The sequence below is a fragment of the Hyperolius riggenbachi genome, chromosome 2, assembly GCF_040937935.1.
Source record: "Hyperolius riggenbachi isolate aHypRig1 chromosome 2, aHypRig1.pri, whole genome shotgun sequence".
NCBI lineage: Eukaryota > Metazoa > Chordata > Amphibia > Anura > Hyperoliidae > Hyperolius > Hyperolius riggenbachi.
Genome location: NC_090647.1, coordinates 455,905,722 through 455,933,019, shown reverse-complemented (window position 1 = coordinate 455,933,019; position 27,298 = coordinate 455,905,722). Strand labels below are relative to the sequence as shown.

General features: G+C 43.9%; 1 protein-coding gene across 1 annotated transcript in view; it reads right to left on the bottom strand.

The window, feature by feature from the left end:
• The window catches only part of DPH1 (diphthamide biosynthesis 1), a 426,157-nt gene that overhangs the window by 204,125 nt on the left and 194,734 nt on the right, over positions 1-27,298 (bottom strand). The gene's annotated exons all lie outside the window — the stretch shown is intronic.

The following is a 27,298-nucleotide window of genomic DNA, read 5'->3' as shown; positions in this document are numbered from 1 at the left end:
CCTGCGTGCAGGCTAGTTGCGGGGGGGGGAACCTCAAAGCCCCCCTCCGCGGCGACATTCACCCCCCTCCCTCTCCTACCTCTCCCTCCCGGTGATCCGGGCTGCACAGGACGCTATCCGTCCTGTGCAGCCAGTGACAGGACGTCCCCTGTCACATGGAGGCGATCGCCGATCTGCCTTACGGCGCTGCTGCCCAGCAGCGCCGTACAATGTAAACAAAGCGGTTTATTTCCGCTTGTGTTTACATTTAGCCTGCGAGCCGCCATCGGCGGCCCGCAGGCTATTCACGGAGCCCCCCGCCGTGATTTGACAGGAAGCAGCCGCTCCCGCGAGCGGCTGCTTCCTGATTAATCAGCTTGCAGCTGGCGACGCAGTACTGCGTCGCTGGTCCTGCAGCTGCCACTTTGCCGACGCACGGTACAAGCGTGCGGTCGGCAAGTGGTTAAAGGTGGCCACACACGATACAATAAAATGATCCGATTTTACAGCAATTCGATAAAAACGATCGTATTTCCTGAAAAAATCGAAAGCTTTTTTTTTCATTCGACTGAAAAATCCGATCGGATTTCCTGTTTTCTTCGATTTTTATCGATCCGGAATGCCAGATATTTTTCTTCAATCTTCCTAAAGATTGTATGGTGTGTGTTGGATTGTCAATTTATTAATATACACACCCTAGCAATTTTGTCAGAGTTTTCAATCATTTTTTATCATAATTGGGGAAAAATTGAACATAGGTGTGTGGTACATTGGTCATATTTTTGAAATGTTACAATCAGTCAGAAAAATTGATTGCAATTCTTAAATTGAACAGATATTTAAAAAATTGTATGGTGTGTGGCCACCTTAAGCCTGATGCACACATGCAATTATGATTGGCCAATGTTACCACTCCCATGTATTATGAGAGCTTACCTACACAATCTGTTCATAGCATTCAGGATCATACATTTTTACGCATTGCACCTGTAACACGTAAAAATGTACGTGTTAATGTCCGCGATAGCTTCCTGCACCAGCGGGAATGTGTGCAAAGGTACGCGTGGCGGCCCGCCAACCAGTGGCGTAGCTAAGGAGCTGTGGGCCCCGATGCAAGATTTACAATGGGGCCCCCCAAGCACTCTATACATAGCAATTGATATGACACACCAAAACCTGCCAATGGCAACTACAGTGTCAGAAGTGCAAGAAGGGGATGGGGAACTGTTTGTTAGTAATCACTACTATTCAAAGTATCTATAGAAATGATTATTACCAGCACAGGACCAATAAAGAGCTAATACTGTAGTTGAGGGAGTGCCCTTCAGGGCCCCTCTGGCCCAAGGGCCCCGATGCGGTGGCTACCTCTGCACCCTCTATTGCTACGCCCCTGCCGCCAACTCTGAGTCAACAAAAACGAAACTAGCTGGCAGCGGGGGACTGGAGAAGCCATGAGTGACTGCGAGGGCACAGGATGGCTGTAGGGGGATGGTAAAAGCCCCAGGTAAGTGAAACTCATTTTTTTTTGAGTTAAGGTTCCCTTTAAGCTTAGGCACTATGAGGGAGGATTTGTTTTAAGCATTGTGTGTGTGAATGTGTGCGATTGGGGGGGCGGGGGGAGGGGCACTAGGGGGAGATTTCCAGTAAGAATGGGCACCAGCTTTGTCTGTAGTACAATAGTGGTAATTTAACCACTTGGCGCCATCCAATGTTATTAAAACATGCACGCAGACTCCCGCAGTGCATATGCATTTCAGCACAATGGATGTTTATTAAATGTCCTACTTACACTAATTAATGCACAAATAGGATGTTTACATATGTCCATTTTGCATCAAGTGGTTAAATTATTTTAACATCTTTAAGTATGAACCCCACTTACGCAGTGAAAGCGCCAGGGCTGTGGAGTCGGTACAAAAAATCATCCGACTCCGACTCCAGGTACCCAAAGTTGCTCCGACTTCTCGACTTCCGACTCCACGTCTTCAATACTTTACACTAATCAAGATTAACTTTCCTTGCATAGTTTTGGCTGTAGCAGGTTTTTATGATTTTTATAGTGGAATGTTCCTTTGTAGAGCCGTGTATAGTTCAGTGTACTTTCATTGTGTTTAAAAGAGGAACTTTAACCAAGGTTTGAACTTCATTCCAATCAGTAGCAGATACCTTCTTTCCCACAAGAAAGCTTTACCTTTTCTTGAAAGGATCATCAGGGGGGGTCCATATGGCCGATATTGTGGTGAAACCCCTCCCACAGTGTGATGTCATGACAGTTTCCAGTCTGTGAGCCTTATTGCATTGTGGAAAATAACAGCTGTTTCCAACTGCCATGCAAGTAATAGCTCCCTGTGTGTAGAACTCTCAGTAACAAACATTCCGTACAGGTCACCTGGCAGTACTTAAGTTGTCACGGCCAGTGATACCTTTCAGAATGCAAATCCTGGAGAGGAAAGATTTTACAATGAGCAAACACTGACTAAATACTCTATAAATTAAAGGACCACTATTGAAGAAATGTAAACTTTTAAATACATATAAACACATACAAATAAGAAGTACATTTATTCCAGAGTAAAATGAGCCATAAATTACTTTTCTTCTATGTTTCTGTCACTTACAGTAGGTAGTAGAAATCAGATAGAACTGACGGGTTTTGGACTAGTCCAGCTCTTCATGTGGGATTCTTAGAATGGTCTTTATTCTTTATAAAGACTCTCCCTGAAAAGGATTTATACAAAGATGCTGGCCAACCTCCCTGGTTGCTGCACACTTCTTTGGCAGTTGGACAGAGCAACACCCATTCACGAAGTGCTTTTAAAAATAAAGAAAACCCTAAAAAAAAAACATGAGAAGATGGGCTACTCCAAAACCGGTCAGTTCTGTCAAATTTCTACTACTTACCGTGACAGCAACATAGGAAAAAAGTATTTTATGGCTCATTTTGCTCTTGAAGAAGTGTACTAATTTTAATATGTTTACATGTATTTTACATTTTACGATTTTCACTATAGTGGTCCTGTAATACTGTAAAAAATAAGCTATTTTATTAATTGTGTTATTGTCACTACAGTTCCCTTGTAAGCAGTCTGCCTTTAATTCTGCCATAGCTTTGAATACACTTGGATCCCACCTTCAATCCCCTCATGTAGGAGTACCATCACCCCCATGTTGCTCACAGGTATGATGAGGATGAGCGGTTTAATGCTGTCATCAGTGCTCGCAGTTGCGTCAAAGGAAATGTCAAACATGCCCATTTCCACCCGGCATGTTCCAGAACACAAACTCCCATAGCAACATGCTAAGCAGCCAGCCATGTAACCGCCACGCATGTTAACATCTCCTTTAATACAGCAATCTTAAAAGACTTGCCCTCCGAGCTGAACTCTCCAGCATCCAATCCCCGGGGAGCGCCAGACATTTTTATTACCGCCTGTGCTCTGTTCATCTGTAAGGGAGGAATTAATGTCACCGAATATTCCTGTATCCGGTCGGCATAGCTGAGTCATAAAGTTCATTGAAATTTCAGAGATAAGGGCAAGGAAATAAATCCCAAATTATTTTAGATCAGAGCAGAAAATCCCACAGATGGGATTTTGTCCCTTCTCTAATTATTTTACAGCAAAAAGGTGCGGAAGAGGAATATGCAGAGATACTTTATTGAAGAAAAATAGTTGGAACAGGTTGTGCCTTTAAATTGACTGGCTTCAAAAACAGCAACCTGCAGCCCTATAATCAGGCTGAGAAAAAGCTCAGATGGGAGCCTGAAGCATTAGATGCTATGTTTAGCAATTATCCCTTCCCTCCCCGCGTGAGAGAGGTGAGGCTGATGGGCAGACGGAGGAGTGATGAAGCCCGATGGGCACTTAACAGGTGATATTAATAGTGATCGGAAATGACAACCTGTGTTACAACAGCCAGCGCAGGAGGGGCAGAGAGCGGTCTGCATGATGATGAGCCGCGACGTGGAGAGCACCGGCACCCATTGATTCCGTATTTAACCCGTTCCCCTGCAGGAAGCGTCTCTGACTGATTGCTGGTGTACACAACTGATGATACACAACAAGGGTTAACGGCTGCTCCAGCACGACAGCATGGCTTAAGGTGGCGATGTCACAATGCATTGTATTAGGGAGCATTTACAGTGATGATCAAGAGTGGTGTCATAGCAGGGGCCCTCCAGGCTAAGAGTTGTCATGAGGTTTTACAGGAATAAGAAACACAACACAAAGGAATGAAAAATACAAAGGGAAAGTGGGAACATTAAAGGAAGCTCTCAGATAAAAAGTAACGCGCGAACAGAAATAGACATAAAAAGCGCACGCTACGCGATGTCACATGCATGCCAAAAATAATACAATGAGAGCAGGAGTATAATAGCGTAGCTGGACACACAGAAAACAAGATATTCGGTTCTGAATGAGGAGAAGCAAAAATTGGCATTTCCCAAGCTGTGTATGTGTACTACAAGCTCACTGGATCATTATTAGATTGTAGGGTCAGAGCTCTCTCCCCTATTGTTTCTTGTATCCGCTGTATAGTTCATTAGATAACTGCCTGATTTAGTTACTGTCATGTGTAGTATACCATCTTTGTGTTATGGACCCACATGTTGTGCTTATTTTGTATGGCGTTACAGAAGATGACTATAGGGATCATAAGAATAATAGCAAGGAGGGGGTCCTGCGTTTTGTCACATTGACATATGTTTACAAAAGCTAATGAGCCCTTATGATGGCCATACAAAAAACATTGTCACTGACTGACCTATTAAGTAGATTGAAATGGCTCATATGGAACAAACAGCACTCGTCTACTCTATCCGTCTACTCTATCAAATACCACAGAACTAATATAATCTTACTGGCATTGTCGTCAAATAAAGAGACTACGAATTCTTCAAATCAATCATTTTAAGTCACAATTGTCATTTTTCTTCACTTCATGTATGCCCTTTAATGTATTAAGGGCTGACTGATGTCGCCCATCGGGGAAAGGGACCCAATCTCTTGGGTTACAAGGTTGAACCGGACTATACAGAAGCGTGTCAGCTGTACAGCTGACAATTCAGTCTGTTGCTATGCGGGGAGGCGGAGACTCCGCCGGAGACGACAGAGTACGCGATGGGCAGGGTGAGCAGCGCGGACAAAGCAATCGGCCGTTGGCCCGTGCAGTAGCAGAAAAGCGTTTAGCATTAGCTAAACAAGCCACTGCCAGCTGTCCGTCTTAACCGGCCTAGTGCTACAGATAAAGCTTAATAAAGGGCTATATGTCCAAACCAGCTTGGCTGTCTCACTAACTGTCTGGTTGTATAACTTTTAAGATGTTTTTGCTATGATTGCCAATAAAGAGCTATATTTTACATGGTAGTGCGGGCCTTCTACATTTAGTAGTTTTGTACGTGCACTTTTATGCATATTTGTATAAATTTAAAACGAGTAGGTGAATTTCAGGTGCTACAGAAAACTGGGCATAGGAAAACTACCGATAGTAGAGAGCGGCTGGCCAGATTACCGAGCAGGTTTGAAAGAGAACAGAGTGGCTGGAGAGGACGAGCCCCAGGTAAGTGTAAATACACCAAATAATCCAATCTCAGGTTTCCTTTAAAGAGACTCTGTAACAAAATTATCAGCCTTATTTCTTCTATCCTATAAGTTCCAATACCCGTTCTAATGTGGTCTGTCTTACTGCAGCCTTTCCTAGTTGCACAGTGGCTGTATTATCTCTGTTATATAATCTAATCTTCTTTCCTCTGATGGCTTTGTCGGGCTCAGACACTCAGGCAGGAATGTGCTGGTCTGCTTGTGATAGGATAGAAGCTATACACACCCTCTCCACACCCCCTGCAGGCTCTGTGTGAGTCAGAGACTGAGCTCCTCTCAGCCTATCACACTGGTTAGAAGCCATGTCTTTTGTTTGTAAACACTGCTTAAAACTGGCAATTACAAGCCAGGATTGCAGCAGGGAGTGGCAGAAGTAGCACAGATGGGCCAAGGAGAACATAATGAATAGAATCATATGCTTTTTATTGTAAGAATATTAAAGTACAGATTCTCTTTAATACTGGGCATACAGGAGTCGACCCGGCGGCTCGATTAGCCGCCGGATAGACTCCCGCCGTGTCCCCGTGGGCGGCCGGATCGATTCCCTCTCGTCCCCGCGGGCGCTCCTTATCTTACGCTCGATTCCCCGCTATTGTCCGCCCACGGGGATCGAGCAGGGAATCGATCCGTTCGGTCATCGGACCTGTCAGAAATGATCAATTGAGCCATCTGCGGCTCGTATGATAAGGAAGGATCCTACCGTGTATGCCCAGCATAAGACTTTGCATACCTATCTGCTGACACACCCATCTCTTCCCCTATATAAGATCAGCTTTTATTACAGCAAGTGCCAGAACATCAACTAGCTTCTCCTGTGCATGCTGAACCTTAGACTACGTATTCCTAGTCCTGCCATGTTCTCTGATTATTGGCTAGCCTCTGACCTTGTACTGCATTATATATACATATATATATATATATATGTATATATTGGGATATACTCGCCGTATAAGGCTACCACTCTTTCCACAGAGAAACACATCATATTCTGGTGCTATCTATGAACAGGTACTGGTGCTGTACTGTATGTGGTACCCAGTATATAGGGTACCACATAGGGTATATAGATTGGTCAACTCTCCCTCTCCCTAAGTGGATTGGTCAGCTCTCCCTACCTCCCTGTTTATCAGAGCGGTATGGAAGAATAGATTGTGCTGTGCCCATAAAACACGTCTCTTTCACCCTTCTGGCCCACCCTTGTTTCCTATTCACCTCATTATTTGCCTCTCAGATCTCGCACATGTGAGCCTGTGCCGCTTCACTAGAGTCCACAGCAGCGAAATCTGAGAGTCAGTAACAGGATAGGGCTTATCACCTGGCATCAATGACACCTGGAGTATAAGACGACCCCTGACCTTATATATACTATATATATATATATATATATATATATATATATTTGGTTGCACTATTTCACTTGTTTGTATATACATTGTGTGGCTGTGCTTCAACCGAAGTGCCCAGAGGAAAGCCCCGCAAACATGGGGAGGACATACAAACTCTAGATACCCCAATGCTGAGAGCTGTATCCACTATGCCACGTTGTAATTTGAAAGCACCATTTATTATCATGGGCTGTCAACTCCAATGTATTTCCGCATTGCGGAAAAACACAAAAAGAATGGATGTAGTTTGAACGAAGACTTATGATTGGTTGGTGACATTTTTGTCATGCTTCCTGGTTCCTTACAGTTAGTTTGAAGCTCCTAAATTGGGCTAAGCAGCTCCTGAGGTAAACTGTCTGCCTCTACTAGACAGTAAAACGATACTCCAGGCTGACTCTACAAATGACGCTCTTTCTCTCACACACATAATGAAGCTGGGGATAGTTTTTTGTAAGATGATATACAGTATGTGTATGCAGTGGGTATAGGAGTGTCAGCTTTTCCTGTCTCAGTGATTCTACATTATAGGTTTACCCGTTTTTATTCTTGCTGTTGTTGCTGTTATAGTTTTCTCTTGGCTGTTATCAGTTGCGCTGAGTGAACACAGCTGTAAAATTTAACCTTTTTGTGTATTTGTCTCCATTCTGAAAGCTACAAAATATGAATGCTTTCAAGAGGGTGATGTTTTTTTGCTATACCATACCTCCCAACTTTTTGAGACGAGAAAGAGGGACACTTAAGCCACGCCCCTGATCACACCCTGTCACACCCCTAGTCACGCATATAATAAAAATTTCATGAGATGTTGTTTTATAATTCAAACCACCCTGGTCCTTTCTATCCTGGTTCATTTTCCTTGATTTTAACATTTTAAAATTAGTAATATATCAATTTAAAGGATGGAAATAAACTTTAGAGTCAATCAAACACACTTTTTAGTAGAGAAATATATATACTTACATAGAAAGAGGGACAAAGTCCTGAAAGAGGGACAAATGAGGAAGAAAGAGGGACAGAGGGACAGGGCTCCCAAAGAGGGACTGCCCCTCCAAAAAAGGGACAGTTGGGAGCTATGCTATACCCACTGTGGTTTTGCCACACTTATGTATCCTCTGCAGATGCAGTGACCTGAAGAAAATCAGTATTACTAGTGCATGGAATGAATTTCTTGTATCATAATAGACATTTTTCATTAGCATATTGTATCAGGCTTTTAAAGGCAAGACAAGTAAATGTGCCCCTACACCTCTCGATCTGCCACCGGATGGACCATCAGACAGAACCCTCTCTGATCAAATCTGATTGGAGAGGGATCTACTTCCAGCCCACACACTGCAGTCAGATTTCCAATACATTTCAGCAAGAAATATATTGGAAATCGTCCTAGCACCCATGTAATGTGCCCCACCCAGGCCCATGGTGAATGTGGCATGCTCACTGGCCATGCTGGCATGAGACCTCGCCTTTTCCTGTGTCCAACATCTTTTTGCATAGCCATCGCGTGCACCTGTATCATATGACATTACTGCATGTAGCGACATCAGCATATGCGGCCTTGTTTCGTGGTACAAGCGCTGGCGGTTGCAATTTCAAAAGACAGAGGACACAGGAGGAGGCCAGGAGTCGCCATAGCATGACAGATGAGCATGCAACACTCACTATGAGCGGTGTACATACACTTGGGGGGCGGGGGAAGAGACCAGATCAGGGTCTGTAAGTTGTCATGATATCAAACGCCATTACCGCCACTCACCCAATCAAGCTCTTGCGACCGAGATTTTCTAACGTGCTGGATCAACTCTGTCAACCTACAGCCAGAAAACGATTAAAATGATTGATGGCCATGCTTTAACCTCAATATCTGTCAGATTTGATCATTGTGATTGAATTGGCCGGTTATCAACGATATCTCTAGTCACCCTAAAACTACTTAAAAAAAAAAAAGTTTTGATGGCCACCCAATGTGGCAAAACAATCAATTCCTTTCTGATCTGAATCTGATCAGAGAGGGAGTGATTCCTACCACACACAGCACAGTGATTTTCCATAGAATTCAACATGAAATCTACTGGAAATCAATCAAACTGCAGTGCAACGCTATGGGTAGGATCAAGCTGACATGGGTGCTGCAGACAAGCCCCGTCCCCTCCAGACAAGCCCCGTCCCCTCCAGACAAGCAGAGCAGGTAATATGGCAGGTGAGCCTCTCCTCCTTACATTCCTCCATATGAAACAATTACAGTAGCTGTTGCTGTACTCCACAGCACCCCAAATAGTGCTCACTCAATCCCCACTCTCCTTCCAGACCCTTAGTAGCTTGTCCTACCCAATTCCCCCCTCCACCACCTTCAATAGCACTCACACCCTATACCCTCAATAAGCCAACTCTCTCCCCACCCAAACACTCTGAATAGCCCGCATAGCGTAGCCGGCTGGCGTGATGACGCGGATCGGCAAAGTGGGAAGTAGGCCTAACAACTTCAGGCCGAAGTCGTAGCGTAACGGAGCCGCCAGCCGGGAACGGGAGAGGAGCCAGGAGGTCGCCCAGAGACCTTGCGGCCTACGGTGGGCTGGAGGAAGCCCCAGGTAAGTCACAATTTCATTTTAAACGAGTGTTCAGGTTCCCTTTAACTATAATTATTAAAATAAGCACATCTATTTTATATAGATATATATTTTATACTATATATAGTAAGTAATTTTCATGCAGTGCAGCTGTTTCCGTTATTATAATGTAGGAAGTGGACGTTTTTCTTTAAATATTTCAGAAAATGTCACGTATAATTTTCCCCTCCAGGGCATGCTAGAGTATTAACAATGACTTGCTTTCACAGATGTGATTTTTTACAAATATTTCTTAAAGGTCACCTACTAACGATGAAGTAGCCGATTGTATGATCCCTTTCACTGTTCCTTAGCACTGTTTTAGCACTGACAAAGCCTTTCCTCTTCTCCTTCCTCATTATTAGTTGTACCTATTGACCCTGGTGTTTTCTCCTTGTACTTGGGTTACCTATTAATTAAAGGATGACTTGTTATCTACTTTGAGGATGGTAAGCACTGGGATTTTCAAGTTTAATCATTGTGCTCTCGTGTTAATTAGGTGAAAATTGTAAATATAGTCTTCACACCATCAGTGTGTCTATCAAATCCAGATGAAAAAGCGGCATACACCAAGCAGTCACACATCACATGGTATCATTAATAGCGGTGACTCATGTACAGCGTGAAGCCTATATCAAGACACATAGCAATGTCACATAGTCTACTACGTAAAAAGTCATTACGGGTGAAGGATAAATTAAGCACAAAGGTTGTTCTAAAAAACACACTGGTCACAATTACAAGATGAAAATTTACACATGGCAGACCTGTGTAGGCTGCTTTGTTTAATGATCATTTTCTGACTCTAGCAAATAGAAGATATTTCATAATATACCGTATTTGTGGACATATAGGACGTTCTGGACTATAAGAAGCAATTAAAGAGACTCTGTAACACATTTTTCAGCCTTAGTTCTTCTATCCTATAAGTTCCTATGCCTGTTCTAATGTGCTCTGGCTTACTGCAGCCTTTCCTAATTGCACTGTCTCTGTAATAAATCTTATCTCCTTTCCTCTGTCGTGTCTGTCGGGCTAAGGCTTGAATGTGTGGAATGTGCAGGGCTGCTTGTGATTGGATAGAAGTGATACACACCCTCTGCAGGCCCCCTGCACACTCTGTATGACTCACACACTCTGTTTATGTGAGCCTATCACAAGCCGGTTAGTTTGTTTGTAAACACTGCCTAAAACTGTTAATTACAAGCCAGGATTGCAGCAGAGAGGGGCAGAAACAGCACAGAGGGGCCCAGGAGAACATAAGGAATAGAATGGTATGCTTTTTAGCTTAAGAATATTAGAGTACAGATTCTCTTTAAGGCTTAGAGGACAAAAAAATGAATAAATTAAATAAATATATATATATATATATACATATATATATATATATATATATATATATATACGTATATATATACATACACATTTATTAACCCTGGTGCGTCCATGGTCCAGGAGCGTCTTGTAGATTTTCCCTATTATTGTGTCCTCCACTGTCCCCATGTGTCTCCTTCTGTCCACCGTGTGTCCCCTTCTGTCTCCAGTGTGTTTTCTTCTGTCTGTGTCCTCCTCTGACCCCGTGTAAAACAATCAGAAGCTGCAGCTTGGCTCACCTAATCCACAGCTCCTGCATCGATCCCAGACATCTTCTCTATCACACGGCTCTCCTAGTGTCGGCTTTGCTGATAGCGTCATTAGCAGAAGCCGGCACTAGAGAAACCATGAAGGAGAAGAGAGCTCTGTGATCATCGCTGAATCAGGTGAGCCAAGTTGCTGCTTCTGATTGTTATACATGGGGCAGAAGAGGACCTCTATGCCAAAAAAATATGGTTTTAGTTGGACATTGGCTTTCATTCTTCTCTCATTTCACAGCAACATTTTGCTTTTAATAGATGCTGGCCTAGTACTGTATCAGGCAAAAGTACGCCCCTTGTCAAGCCAATAGTGCTGTTGTCATGCACGGATCTGTAAAGTTGCGTAGTTCTACCCAGAGGGACTTTGCTTGCTGGACCTCAATTCGGCACGACACTACGTCACATTGTTCTTACCTGTTCTGCTGGTGGAATTACATCGAAGAGATCAATTTACTACGAGTGGTGGTCATTGGTAGTTTACCAGCAGCATGTGATAAGCTCATACATTCTTTGTTCACTTCCTGCTTTAACAGGGCCAGTTCTAGCTACAATGGGGCCCTGGGGCAAAAAGTAACTTGGGGGACCCTCCCAACTCCCCCGCTACTAACCAAATCACCACGAGGGCTCCTAAGCCGGCTGCCAGGCCCGATCCACCCCCCTACCCCCATCACACAATATCATTAGGTGTCCATCATATGTCCCCCAAAATGCATTATTCACCTCCTCCTGACATGCATCACCATAGCATCATAGCTGGAGGGGAGGAGGGGCACCTTGCCCCCCCCCCCCCCCCCCACAGGCCTCTATGAAAACACCGTATAGGGGTGTCTTCTACCCCAATTCTCATCCAGCAATGAATGGCTAATTTTTTTCATCAAAGAATTTCAAAGTTCAAAGGACTTAATCTAACATGACCCAGACTAATACCAGAAGACCTGATGCTAAACTCCCCCAATGTTCCTGATACTAGTGACATGCAGGGCTGGGCTGGTGCTTCTATGGGGTAAAACTGGGCATTTGTCCAGGGCTCCAAGTTCATTATGGGCCCCACAAGTCAAGGGCAATAAAAGTAACACTCTTACTGTCAGTACAGTATGGAAATGATTGGGGTCCCACCGGAGACAGATTTAGGTTAAATGGGGCCCTAGGCAAGCAAAAAGTTTGGTTCCATGCTTGAGAGCCACCTAGCTTTTTGTTAGTATGATTTGTTGGGACTAGCATAAACTGAGACCCTAAACTCTCTCCAGGCCCTAGGCAACTGCCTAAGTTTCCTTTTGGATGATCTGACCATGAGCCCCTGCTAACATGTAGATACTGAAAAGAGAAAACCTCATAAATAGGTTCCCCAATATAGAACCAGATATATTGGGCACTTAGATGAGCAGATTTGATGATTGCCAGTCACTCACTCATGTACCAGCTGTTTGAAATTCTGGGGAGAGAAAGGTTACACTACTGTGGCTGTGAAAGGCTTAGGTCAGCTTTTTACCTCACCTGCCAGCAACCAAAGCAATTTTTCCATATATACCTCCCTGCAGGAATAATCCTGCAGTAAAGGTTACGCAGCTCTGGAAATGCTCTTTAACGTTACTCCAGGGGGTTCAACACAATCTGATATCAAACACACTGGAAAGTAGGTCTTCTCTCTTTATGTACAGCAAAATATATTTAAAGCAAACCTGCCATTTCCTTAACTAAAACTAAGACTTTGTTCACACTATACGGGTTGCTGTGAAACAACAGGAGAAAACAAAATAGCCTGGCACTGCGGTTATGCTATTGTAAAATCAATGTGCTTTATTAATAAGGCATGTATATGGTCAGTCCTTCCAGTAAAGGTGCTACTAAGAAAATAGAGCCAGCAAAAAATAAATATCCAGTGTGATGCCATGGATATATACATATATGTGAAACTCACAAACAAAGCTACCCATAGCATATACCGCAAAGAATGTCCAATAATATCAAATTCAGTTTAATGGTGATGTATCCCTAGTAAAAACAATTAAAAACAGGCCAAAGAAAATACGGGCACACTCAATATAGTACATAGTACAATACATAGTGAGTCACTGGGCAATAGTTCTATAATATATAGCCTGCCATGCAAACCAATATTAAACAAATGCTGCAGCTACTGTAACTGTCTGCACTAAGGAAAACACACCAAGGTGTAGATCTGCATGAGCACCTTACCCAAGAACAAGGGTGCCATTGGTCCTCCGCCCATCTCACACATTTCGCAATCCAGTTGCTTCCTCTGAGAATCTCCAACACTTGGCAGGCTATATGTTGTAGAACCATTGCCCAGTGATTCACTATGTACAGTATTGTACTATGTACTTTATTGAGTGTGCCTGTATTTTTTTGTCCACCATTTGCTGGCCTGTTTTTACTAGGGATGCGTCCTCAATAAAACTAAATTTGATCTTTTTTGGACATACTTGGTATATATATTTCATTGTACTGTATATGCTATGGATAACCTTCCAGCAAAGGTAAACATGTACAGCAAGTAGAAACATACTGGTGATGGTGACAGAGCTGGTCAGCAGTGAGGTGCAGTGATGAGCCTGATGGCTGTTTCGTGCCTGTAAATGTGAGGCTGTGTCACTACACGGGTTGCTGTGTGCATTCCTGCAATGTGAATAGTGTGCTATACGCAAAAACATAAGAAGTATATGGACTGCACTGTCTGATGTTCTAACTTTTTTTCAGCAGTGTGTTATTGTAACACAGCACTGCCAGCATTTCTGTCGAATTGCGGCACTGTCCCATTCTTTGGCAGTGAATGGGATCAGCACCACAATGGACAGCAACGCAGATGCTGCGAAAACAAATGCACGGCCACCTAAGTTCCATAGTGTGAAAAAGGCCCAAAGCCTAGGACACATCTAATTTTGATTGGCCAATTTACCGCCTCCATGTAGTATGAGTGTTTACCTACAAATTCTGTTCATAGTATTCTATATATGTTGACCCTCATATGACATGGAGGTGGTAAAATTAGTTACTGATTAGCAAATCATAATTGAAAGTGTGTACTAGGCTAAGGGCCTTGTAAAAAAAAATAGTTTTACTCACCTGGGGCTTCTGCCAGCCCCATAAAGTAGGGGTAGGGAACCCATGGCTCGGGAGCCAGATGTGGCTCTTTTGATGGCTACAACTGACTCACGGTTAGGAGCTGATTCACTAAGTTACATTGCTCAAGCAGCGCAGCTTAGTGTGACAGCACATGTCAAATGTTCAAAGTAGACATGCAACTGCTGTAGCATGCACTACTATCTTACTTGCGCTCCCCCAAAACTAACGGTTGCTCCAATTGTCCCACCCTTGACACTGTCAGGTCCAGTGACTTTGTTGGATGAGATCCCTGCACTTTGATTGGTCCAATAGGCTGTCTGTCACTTGACAAGCAGCCTAGCGGGCCAAAGTGTGGGGATATCGTCCTACAAATTTAATCAACCCCCAAGTCAGCTAGCTAATTGTACAAGCTGTTAGTAGGTATTTCTTCTGTCTGGCTCTTGGGGAAATTGCTGATGTTGCTGAAACCAAAGAGAAGTTAAAGACGTGTCTGACACTTCTGCTGCCTGGAGGATCAAGTGTGTACACATCACCATGGCAACAGGGACATACGCCCTCTGCTATGCATGCACACTATCCCAGTTTAAAATATATTGTATGGCTCTCTCTGAAATGCATTTTAAAATATGTGGCATTTATGTCTCTCTCAACCAAACAGTATCCTGACCCCTGGCTTAAAGGGATCCTTAAGTCTAAAAAAAAAAAATCAGTTTTACTGAACTGGGGCTTCTACCAGCCCCTGCAGCTGTTCTATGCCCTCACAGTCATGATCGGATCCTCCTGTCCCCCACCACCAGCTACTTTCATTTTTAGCCGACAGATTTACTGCACAGGCTTGGCCACGAGTCTCCTCCTACCCATTCCCATCCGCAATAGAGCCCTGCGCAGGACGCCATTGCCAATGGGAATGCGTAGAAGTCTACGTGTGGCTAGGCCTGCTGACGAAGTGAAAGTATCTGGCGGCAGGGGGCAGGAGGATCCGATCGTGACTGCAAGGGCACCGGACAGCTGCAGGGGGCTGGTAAAAGCCCCAGGTGAGTAAAACTGATTTTTTATTTTTAGGCTTAAGTGTCTTTTCAAGTAAACCCTTTAAGACAGGGTTCACACTTATTACAATTTGTGTGCGTTTTGCAAATATACAAAAGTGCATTCACCGTACATAAAATGAAAGTCAATGGAGAATCACACTTATGCTAAAATTTGCTAAATTGTATTAGTGTTATCACATGTGCAAAAAAAAAAAAAAACCTTTACTTCTACAAATTCCGATTGAAAAAAAGAAAAAAAGTAAATAAAGAGTGCATACAAATGCAAATTTTAAAGCAAAATATATTCAGGTTTCACAATGATAAAGTGTAAACACTTCCTAAAACAAGCTCTACATGACTACATACTATAGATCCGTTTATTTTAACATAGACAGCCGGTGCCTGGGTATCTGCAGAGGTGCAATCTGTTTGTCTTTTTTCTTTCCTTTCTTTCCCTGCAAAAGACTAAATCAATTAGCAACCACATTCTGCCCCTTACTTTTCATTGTTCTCATTGGCTGCTCAGCCAGTCACGTGAGCTCAGAGCACTGGCTCCCCAGAAGTTTTCTTCATAGCACAGTTTGTAGTCAGCTTCAAGAAATATATTTGAATAACTAAATTGAGGTTTTTTTTATAAGCAATATAAATAGAAAACATTAAGCATCTCCAGTGGGGAAAATGTATAGCAATGTACTGATGTACTTGCAACGTCTACCTGTTTCTTGCTATGGAAGGCATTCGCCGGCTAGCACTTGTCTGTGGATTCACTGAAGAAATTTCCATTCCCCCTTCCCTCATTTCACTTTAAGGACAGACCATTAAGTTTTATTACAAGTTTTAAGGCAACAATTTTCCTAAAAGGTTTCCAGAGACTTGCAGCGGCGCGCTGGAAGAAAGGGAGGGAGGGGATGCCTGCCTAGGTCATTCATATAAGTGCACATAACAAACAGAGCAAACCCAATTAGTGTCACATGCAAAACTCACAATAAAAAGTGTGCACGGAGCCACTTCGCATCTCCAAAATTAAGGCTGAACAGGGTTTTTTAAATTGGACATGATCTCAACAAGGAGAAACAGGCACTTGTATACTCAACACAAAACCAGACTGCATTCAAGACTCCTCTCCAAAGGGAGCAATTTAATCTAATTATATAGATACAAACACAGCAATCTACAAGTGCTGTTCTATACTGGCTAAGCCTGAAATGAACTAACCACATGTGCACAGATAGGCTATATAATAAAGCAAATGAAATGGTGTAACGTACAACTTGTGATGTCCAGTTATTTTTGGGCTCTAACTTTCGTTATCTATCAAGTTTCAATTATTCTGGGTTAATCTGTAATTATATATATATATATATATATATATATATATATATATTTATTATTTTTTTTGTTTGTTTAATTTTTTTTTTGGGGGGGGGGGGGGGGGGGGAGTTGGCGATTCTTCAAAATTAGGTGGCGGTGGATGCTCTTGAATTTTCTTTTACCTCAGTGGAAACAGTTCAACATCATTCCCTACCCTCACTCCACATGCTGGAGAAGCACAAGGTTCAGTCCTTGGCCCACTACTTTTTGCCAGCTACGGCTATGGCTGTGTGTTGATCACATTGTTAGCTCATTTTACTCCAAGTACTGCTTAAATGTAGACAACAATCGAATCTTATTTTGCTACTTCTTTTTATGTTTCTGACTGATCACACATTTGGGTGCTTATGCTTGCTGCTCTTTGATCCACCGCTCTTCATCAAACCTCACAATAACAATTAAAGCCCACCTCTAGTGTACAAAGAAAACCTCCAAGGTACACTTCTGATGAAAAGTTATAATGCCCCGCCATGTTATCTGTGTAATAAGTCTCACCAGAGTCCCATATAAACCAGATTCCAGAAAGCAGCTCCGCTCCCTTGCAGAAAAAGGCCTCAGCTTTTTCTATATCTGATAAAGGAGAGATTGAGGCATTTTTCTGCAAGGGGCGGAGCTACATGCCACAACCTGGCTGATACGGGGCTTCATTGAGTCTTCTTGCCCAGATGACGTCCCAGGGCTTTTCACGATAAGGAGAACTGATCCTCTTGTGTCTCAAACTATAAAACATTGCACTTGCTTCCTTTGGTTGATTCAAAGTGTAGGCAGCTGAAAATTGGTCCAATCAAAATAGGAAGGACATTTGATTGGCCTAGTCCCAGGCTCTATGCAATTTGCATTCAACAATTAGTTCCTTTTACGCTATCCAAAAATACATTTAAGTGTACCAGAGACGGGTAAAAAAAAGTTTTATTCATACCTGGGGCTTCTTCCAACCCCATGCGCATGGATTGCTACAACGCCGCCATCCTTAGTCTTCTCCCTCTTCGGGTACCAGGACCTGTAACTTTTTCCAGTCGCAGCTAGTCTGCATAAGAGAAATGTGCCCTCTACGTATCTCTCCGGCGGACACCGGACAGATACATAGAGAGCGCACTTCCTCTTGCGCAGACTGGCCGCAACTCGAGGAAGTTACCGGACCCGTCACTGGAGCTGCAGGCTGCAGAGGACGGCGGTGTGGGAGGGATCTGTGCACATGGGGCTGGAGGAAGCCCCAGGTATGAATAAAACTTTTTTTTTTTCCCTGTCTCTGGTTTCCTTTAAATATTCTGTATTTGTTTTTGTATTTGCTTGGAAGAATTAAGCTCAGCTTTATACAATGATCATGTGTTCCATTGAGTTGCATAATAAAGACCATGGATTACCTGAAGGAAATATTGATATAGTCATGCCTTGATTTCCATAACAGCCTCTGATGACTGTATAACGAGCCGTATCTGCAAGGTGGCGCTTCACGTTTCGGGAATATATGCCCTGCATCCTTGTTTTATTTGTATATCTCACACACTGTGAGCTTACTAACGCATCAATACATCTAAATGAATGCATATATAAACAGTGCCGGGATGTAACAATCACTTCTCTTCCAGAACCTGAGCCTAATTTGTTTATTTTTGGAAGTGTTTTTTCCCCCCAAACTAAATATAAACTCTTCTTAGTTTCATGTAATTTTAATCAGGCTTGTTTTTAGAAGGTGACTGTATAAACAGTTGGAATGACAGAACAGGTGATAGACTAAGAAAAGGGCGTTGGTGGAACCAGCATTGGACACAGAAGTGCATCTCCGAATGCTGCAAGAAAATGGGGGTTTCTGCCGTGTGCCCTCGGAATGACCACTGTTCAGTAACAGTGGCAAGGCCTCTCTATCCGTAAAACGCTGATATGGCCACACAAAGGCCTCTTCATATAGGTGAACATCTATCACAGTTTCCGTTTCAGACATTAACTAACTTATTAGATGGTGCTGCCATTTGAGGCCTGAACATGACGGAACAAAGCTCAGCACTAATCGGATTCCTAATAACTATCATTTTCCCAAAAAAGATTAGGAAAAGGAAGACATGACAAAGGTTATCTCTAGCAAGAGAAAATTGCAGAATTACAGAAGTCTATGGCGGAAAAGCTACACAGGACTGGATGAGTCATCAGGAGCTGTGATCATCACAACACAACTGTGGCACTATGAATCACTCGCTAGATACGGCCGACTTAGATCCTGCATGCTTAGTTTCCCATTTATCGAGGAAGCATTTTTTTGTCAGTCAGCCAGTGCATAAATATAATTCAAGTCATATGAATGTGTCGTTGTTGAGGAAAGCCAACTCTTATTTCTGGCTTATTGAGTTGGTTTTAACTCAGTTTGAGGCACCTCCTGGGTGCCTCTTACCCCTTTGTGCTTATACCCTCCCTTGGAGGGGTATACTCTGGTCCTACCTGGCCTAGCCAGATTTAGGACCATATGTTGTTTTTTATTAAAAGCATGACCACTTCTGGCTTCTCCTGGACCCCTGAGTGGAGTCGGGTTTATACATCTACCCTTGCTTCTAGTGGTTGGTAGAGATGGCCCAGCTTTGGAGAACTCATGGAGAAGCACATGATCAGTTTGATCAGCTGATAGATTTGTAAGCCTCTGATTTGTGATGACTTCCTGGTTTAACACATGATCATGACCAGCAAATCAGAGCCTTACAAATCTATCAGCTGATCAAACTGATCATGTGCTTCTCCATGAGTTCTCCAAAGCTGGGCCATCTCTAGTGGTTGGTTGCAGAGATGGATTAAGATGTAACAGGGCACTAGCCAAGGTAGTAGATTTGGGCCTTCTGATCTTTTTGGTAAGCTGAAGAGGAGAGAGGTCCAAGAAGGTGTCAGGTGGGCCCCTTGACACACACTGCCTAGGTTGCATGGTGGATGAACCTTCTCTGGTTGGTTGCACCTCATGCAACCTTCCTTCGTGTGTACTAATTTTTCTTCACCAATTTTTATCTATTTTTGTGACATACTGCACTATCTGGGCTCTCATTGTCTCTTTTTTAGGGTGCATGGTCACCATCTCTTTCATTACTTATTCTGAATACTAAAGTCATGTCAGCCTGCCCTTTCATCTTCTAGAGTCGGAAAGGATCCCCATCACACAGATTTACGCTCTATCAAAAAATTACCAATTTTGCACTGTAGCCAGCGGCTAATTTTGATAGAAAAATATTGCTAAAAATAACCTATATTTTACTAACATCTAAATAGATTTTCACACGTGCGTCTTCTGATGCCTAACCCTAACCAACCCTCCCTGCCACAATCTCTGTCAATATTTATTACCCAACTCTAACCTATTCTCACTCTAACCCTCCCTCTACCAACGCCTAACACTAACCTAACTCCCCGCTGCAATTTCTGCCGATATCCACACTCCCATCACCACTAAATTTGCCCTCTCTTCTACGATTTATCATGCGACGGCTACCTAATCCTGATATTTATCAAGTGCTGACAGCACTCAAGTTAACCTCTGTGCCCCACTAAAGCCACAATCAACCACCGCCAGTGCCAAAATTACCTGTTTCGTCCCCAGGAACTTAACTGATATCCATTTTTTAACTTATGTATTGAAAAGTCGATAATACTATCATGACTTATTTGTTACACATACAGTGCTCAGCATAAATGAGTACACCCCACTACATTTGTCAGAAACCCTTTAGTTTCCTTTCAGTATTAACATTTTCTATGAGATACTGTACTACAAAATACTCCCACAAATGTGGGCCCTTGACTGCAAACAAAATTTGTTAATTTGCACACAAAAAAAAGTGATTTTCCTAACAAATTAATTCAAGCCCATGTTGCAAAAATGAGTACACCCCAATTATATTCTTAGGAGAAAAGCCACACTTAAGACTACAAAATTCTAATTAACAGGCATTCAACCACAGGTGAGTATGTTTTATTTAAGAGGTGTCCAGCAGACAGGTGACTATAAAAAGGCCATTACTTAAAGCTAATGGGGTTCGATAACTAAACACAAAAAAGTCAGATACTCACCTAAGGAAGAGGGAAGAATCGGATCCTAATGAGCCTTCCCTCTCCTCTCCCGGTGCCCTCGGTGCTGTTCTGGCTCCCTCGTTCAAAACCCCTGCCGCAGGGACTTCGGAAGTCTTCGGGAGCCAAGTCCTCCCAAAGACAGGCGGATCCATACTGCGCACGTGCGAGTGCGTCATAGAGGGTGCTCGCATGTGCGCAGTGTAGAGCAGGCCATCTTTGGGAGTACTTGGGTTCCTGAAGCATTTCCAAAGCCTCCCTTCGGCAGTGAAACAGCGGTATTTGACCGAAACTGTTGAATACCGCTACAGGGGAGCCAGCGCAACAGCGGGGACCAGAAGAGGAGAGGAAATGCTCTATGGGACCCAGAGCCTGACGTTTTAATTTAAATTTCAGTTCCCATTCACTTTAACAAAGAAAAGCCCTTCCCATTTCATGCTGTCAGCAATGGCTCCACATGGAAGAGAAATGTAAAAAAAAATCTGAGAAAGGAAATCGTTACTTTACACAAAAAAGGTGAGGGCTACAAGAAGATCAGCAAAGCTTTGCAAATCAGTCAAATATTACTGTATAATACTGTAGCAAAAGTGATCCAAAAATTTGAGAAAGATGGAAGTGCAACCATCTTACAGAGATGTCCAGGCGATCCACGGAAGTTAACATCTCAACAGGTGCCTCTTCTGATGAGAAGGGTTGAACAAAACCGCAATGCAAGTTCACTGCAGTTAGCTAAAGCAGTAGAAAGCCAAACTGGAGAGACCGTTTCCCGGGATACCATACGGCGCACACTGTAGAGGAATGGCATGCGTGGGTATCGTCCATGAAGGAAGCCTCTCCTAAAGCCCATGCACAAAAAAGCAAACCTAGAATTTGCTAGTGCCCATGCTGAAAAAGATGAAGACTACTGGGACTCTATACTCTGGAGTGCTGAGACAAAGGTCACTGTTTTTGGAGCAAATGGTTTCAAAACTGTATGGCGTTGTAAAAGTGAGGATTTCAAAGAAAAATGCATGGTGCCTACAGTGAAACTTAATGATGGCAGTGTCCTTATGTGGAGCTGCATGAATGCTGCTGGTGTTGGGGAGCTGCAATTCATTGATGGTAGCATGAACTCAACAATGTACTGCTCTATACTGAAGGAGAAGATGTTGCCATCACTCTTGGTCTTCGTGCACTTTTCCAACACGACAATGATTCAAAACATACAGTACATATAAAGCTACTGTTGCATTTCTGAAGAAGAAGAAGGTGAAGATGATTGAATGGCCAAGTATGTCTCCTGATCTGAACCCAATTAAACACGTGTGAAGAATTCTGAAGCGACAAGTTGAGCATCATTCTCCATCCAGCATCCAGGCTTTTGAAGAATGGAAAAAAGACAGATGTTGCAATGTCGCCAACTTGTTCATTCCATGCCTAGAAGACTTGGTGCTGTCCTTAAAAATCACGGTGGTCATACAAAATACTAGATGTAGTCATTTTTGTTGAGGGATGTATTTATTTTTGCTTCAACCAATTTGAGTAAAACTGAAGATTTTGTGATCTAAGTTATATATTAACCTTAATTTCAGGTTATGGAGTTAAACAAGTGTTCAATAAAACTCAGCCTTGTGAACATTTTGGAAATTGTTCTTTTGTTCATTGAGCTACTGATTAAATTCCTACTTTTTAAAAGGGGTGTACTCATTTACGCTGAGCACTGTATCAGTAGATATTGGTCCGCACCCTTAACCTTTGATACATATGCACAGAGGGAGATACTGGTTGCTTGGCAGTTTGAAACAGCTGTTACTTCCCACAATGCAACAAGGTTTAGAGACAGGAAATTGTCAGGAGCTAGGTCCTGACATCACACTGTGGGAGGGGTTTCACCACAATATCAGCCATACAGACCCTCTGATGATCTATTCAAGAAAAGGTTAAGATTTCTTGTGGGAAAGGAGGTATCAGCTACTAATTGGAATGAGAAGGGACATATTCACATAAATATGGCCCAACATGGGTCTGTGAAAACCTGTAGAGCTTAAGCTGTGAGGTAAGGCAGCTCCTGATTGGTTGGATACTTTGGGGCTCAGTAGTAAGGGAAGATAGCGTAGGCATGTCAGGGATTGGTCGGCACAGGTATCTGTGCCTAGTCTGCCAGGTGTTGCTGGGGTGCAACATTGTTGCAGGGGCGAATCAGGGGCGAGTTAGGTGTATATAAGAAGCCCCTGCTCGCTATCTACCTGCCTTCACTCCTGCGTGGCTGGGACAAGCTCTAGAGCTGTATTACGTGAGCTTGTAATACTGAGCTGTCTGCCGCAATGGATGTGGTTAGGCTGTTGACCGCCAGGGCCGAAGAACCGGGTGGGCTAGATGTGCTTACCCGATGTCTGCAGCTTGCGGAGGAAGAGCGGAGGGTGGAAGTTGCCGGAAGCAGCGCTGAAGCCAGACCAGTTAAGAGGCCGCGGAAGACGCCTCGGGCGTACTCGCCTGAAGATTCCAGGCCTCGAACTTCGGTGTCGCCGGCATCGGGTGGTTCGGCTAGGAAGAAGGGAGGTGGCAGCCGGAGCAATCAGCACGGAGGTTCCGGCAAGAAGGCATCGGCAGTAGCGGCGAAATCCAGCCAGTCTGAAGCCCGCTCTGCGCTGAGTCAAATTCCGACCGTTCGGGTCTCGGAGGGGGAGGTTCCAGCTTCATCTTCCCCATCAGCGACCATTCTGGTTGCTGAGGAGGCGGGGCCAGCAGGAGCGGCGACCAACCGGGTCGCTGGGGAGGCGGGGCCAGCCGGGCCAGTAGGAGTGGCGACCAACCGGGTCGCTGGGGAGGCGGGGCCAGCCGGGCCAGCAGGAGTGGCGACCAACCGGGTCGCTGGAGAGACGGGGCCATCTTCGATGCAGTCAGTAGCGACCAGTCGGGTTGCAGAAGAGGCGGGGCCACAAGCAGTATCTTCAGGAGCGACCATTCGGGTCGCAGCGGAGGCGTGTCCTGCGCTCCCATACCGTGCAGCGACCAACCGGAGCATGGAAGAGGCGTGGTTTCCAGCTGACTTGGGCTCAGCGATCCGGGACGGTGGCGGCATTCATCAGTATGGCGCCGGCGGTGTCCTCAGCAGCGGTGGCTTTCCTCATCATGGGCTTCCTGTCAGGGAGGCCAGCGGCAGTGGGCGCGAGGGTTTCCTGCCCACCCCGGAGTCCGCATCGGATCGCGGAGGGGAGCGTTCGGCTCCTCCACCGGCCAGCAATCCCAGCCTGTTCAGCGGTGGGAGTGGTCGCACGCACGCCGGGGTTGTTGGACCAGGGTCGCATTGGCAACAGGTGACTCTGGCTCCGGCGGCCTCAGGCAGTGCAGCGCAGCTCCATGCTGCAGGCTCATCGGATGTCGCTGCCTCAGCAAGGATCCCTGTTGTATCCAGTCCTTCTCTTCAACCACAGCAGCCTGCTGGTGATGGTATGTATTCCAGCAATACACCTGTGTCTGCACTTATGTCTGCCTTATTGACAGCTCTGCAAGGTACTCCTATTGCTAATAACGCTAGTAGGGTATGGGTTAATGAGAACACTGTGAGTGGAGATTTGTCAATGCAGCAGAATAGAGGGTTATCTAGCAATATACATCACACACTGCAGCAGGATGCTCCTAGTCTTACCACTACTGTTCCTATGCCTGCTACCCATGTTCAACCGTTGCCAGTTAACAGACCAGGTGTTGCTGAAACAGCATATAAGGAGAATATGTCTTGTAAATTGCCTCCTTTAGGTTTTCACCTATCCATAACGGTCAAAGAGAAAATATGGAGAGGTGAGTATGTTGACATTTTATCCCTGCTGCCACATACAAAGGACTTTCTTAAGGGTGAAGGTAAAAAGGATGAGAAGGCGGAGGATGATAGGAGACGGCCAGTTCCCAGGTCGCTGCATAATTGGTTGCAAGCTTTCTTTATTTATGCAAGTGTAATTGGGGAAAAATTCCCACAAAAATGCCCAGAAATGTTCATATATGCGGATTCTATAGTTGAAGCATACAAATCTTATGGTGGCCTAGCATGGTTTACATATGATGAGGCATTTAGACAGAGGATTTCAGTGTACCCAGAAATGGGATGGGGCTCAAAGGATGTGGGCCTCTGGTTAAATCTGATGTTACAAAATCAAAAGGTGTCTAATTTTAAACAAACTGCACATTCTCCCACAGGTATAGGCTACAAGAAGGGCATATGTTACGCCTTTAATGATTCACAATGCAAGTGGCCTGGTACCTGCAAGTATAAGCATGAGTGCGGCTTCTGTGCTGGCTCACACCCCATAGCCAGGTGTTTCAAAAAAGCTGCTTCGGCTTCACAAGCTAATCCAAAGGAGCTTTTTCTTAGGAATTCCCACCCCGGTGATTCTGGCAAACATGCTACCGTGGCTCAGGCTGTATCCCGACAGGGAGACGGCGCAGCTGCTAATTGACGGTTTTAGCAACGGTTTCCGTTTGCCAGCATTTTCCGGTGTGGGTTGTAACTTCGTACCAAATTTGAAATCAGTTGAGTTACATAAAGATGTAGTGCGTGAAAAAATCAAAAAAGAGTTAGACGAAGGCCGGATTGCTGGCCCATTTCTGTCACCTCCTTTTATTAATTTTCGTCTTTCACCCTTAGGTGTGGTACCTAAGAAAGAACCAGGTTCGTTCAGACTGATACATCATTTATCATATCCATCCGGTCGATCATTAAATGATGAAATTGATGGTAGTTTAACATCAGTTTCGTATACGTCATTTGACGATGCTTTAGCAGTACTTCGGCCTTTAGGCCAGGGAGCCCTGCTAGCAAAGTCTGACATAAAATCTGCATTCAGACTGTTACCAATCCATCCGGCTTCCTTTAATTCTCTGGGTTTTCATTTTGACGATCAATTTTACTATGATAAATGCCTGCCTATGGGTTGTGCCTTGTCATGTAGTTATTTTGAGAGTTTTGCCACTTTTCTAGATTGGGTTATTAGAGTTATTTCATGCCAGGACTGCCTCATTCACTATTTGGATGATTTTTTATTCATGGGTCCCTCACAGTCTAACATTTGCCATCAATTATTAGTGACATTTACAGTGGTCTGTGAGCACTTCGGTATTCCCCTAGCGATAGAAAAGACAGTTCAGCCGTGCACTTGCATTGAATTCCTCGGAATCACAATAGATACTTGTTTAATGGAGTTTCGTTTACCTGAAGAAAAAATCTTTAAGCTGCATGCTTTAATTTGCAATTTTTTAAGACGTAAGAAAATATTACTGAAAGAAATGCAGTCTTTGTTAGGATGTTTAGCTTTTACCACTAGGGTGATGCCCATGGGCCGTGTTTTTTCTAGAAGGTTAGCTGCTGCTACAAAAGGCCTCAAGTCCCCTCATTCCCATATTAGGTTAACTGGAGAATTAAAGGAAGATCTTTTGGTTTGGGCTAATTTTTTGGACAATTGTAATGGTCGTTTGATTTGGCAGGATGAATTTTTGACGAATTTTGAACTGAATTTTTTCACAGACGCATCCGGCAGCGTTGGCTGCGGAGCGTTTTTTCGCGGCCGTTGGTTTTGCGCGCAATGGCCTGCACAATGGCGACAAAAGGAGGTGATAGGAAATATAGTTTTTTTAGAATTATTCCCAATAGTAGCATCATTATTTATATGGGGCAGGCATTTTGAAGGAAGACGGGTGTTGGTTCAATCTGATAACAAAGGTGTAGTCTTTGCAATCAATTGCATGTCATCAAAATCACCACTTGTGGTAAGATTGCTGCGTTTATTAGTATTGTACTCTCTTAAATTTAATATCTGGATGAAAGCTTCCCATGTTCCCGGTATATCTAATGATATAGCTGACTCTCTGTCGCGCTTTCAGATGCAGAGGTTCTGGGAATTAGCTCCGTCAGCAGAGCCAGTGGGAGAAGAAATTCCAGCATTCCTGTGGGAACTATTATGGACTTAGTTACGAATAGAATCAAACAATCAGTCTCTGCGGCAACATGGCAGGCCTATTCGAGTTCATGGCGAGACTGGATTACTTTTACTAGGAGTTTAGGCTTGAATGAATGGTCAGTGTCAGAGGATCTTATTTTACACTATGTTGGGGTTTGCATTCAAAAGGGCCTTTCACATTCTCATATTGGCAAATCCTTGGCGGGCATTTCCTTCTTCAGAAAATTAAACAATATGCCAGCGTGCAATTCCTTTTTCTCCATAAAGCAAGTACTAAAAGGTCATAAGCGTGTCACCCATTCGCCAGATGATAGGCGACCGATTTCCATAGAGATACTGACGTCATTGTGGGAGGCTACTTCTAGCACTTGTTCATCCACTTTTGAGTCGCTTCTTTTTCGATGCGCTTTTAGTCTTTTGTTTTTTGCCGCTTTACGGGTATCTGAGTTGATTTCGACAAGTAGTACCAAGGATGATGGTCTCCAATATGAGAATGTGGTTGTTTCAGAGTCTAGCCTGGGCATTTGGATCAGAAAGTCAAAAATGGATCAGTTAGGCAAAGGGGAATTAGTGGAGCTGAACGCATGGCCAGATAGCAGGTTATGCCCACTTAAAAATGTACAGAACTTCCTGCAAGTGCGGGGTAAGA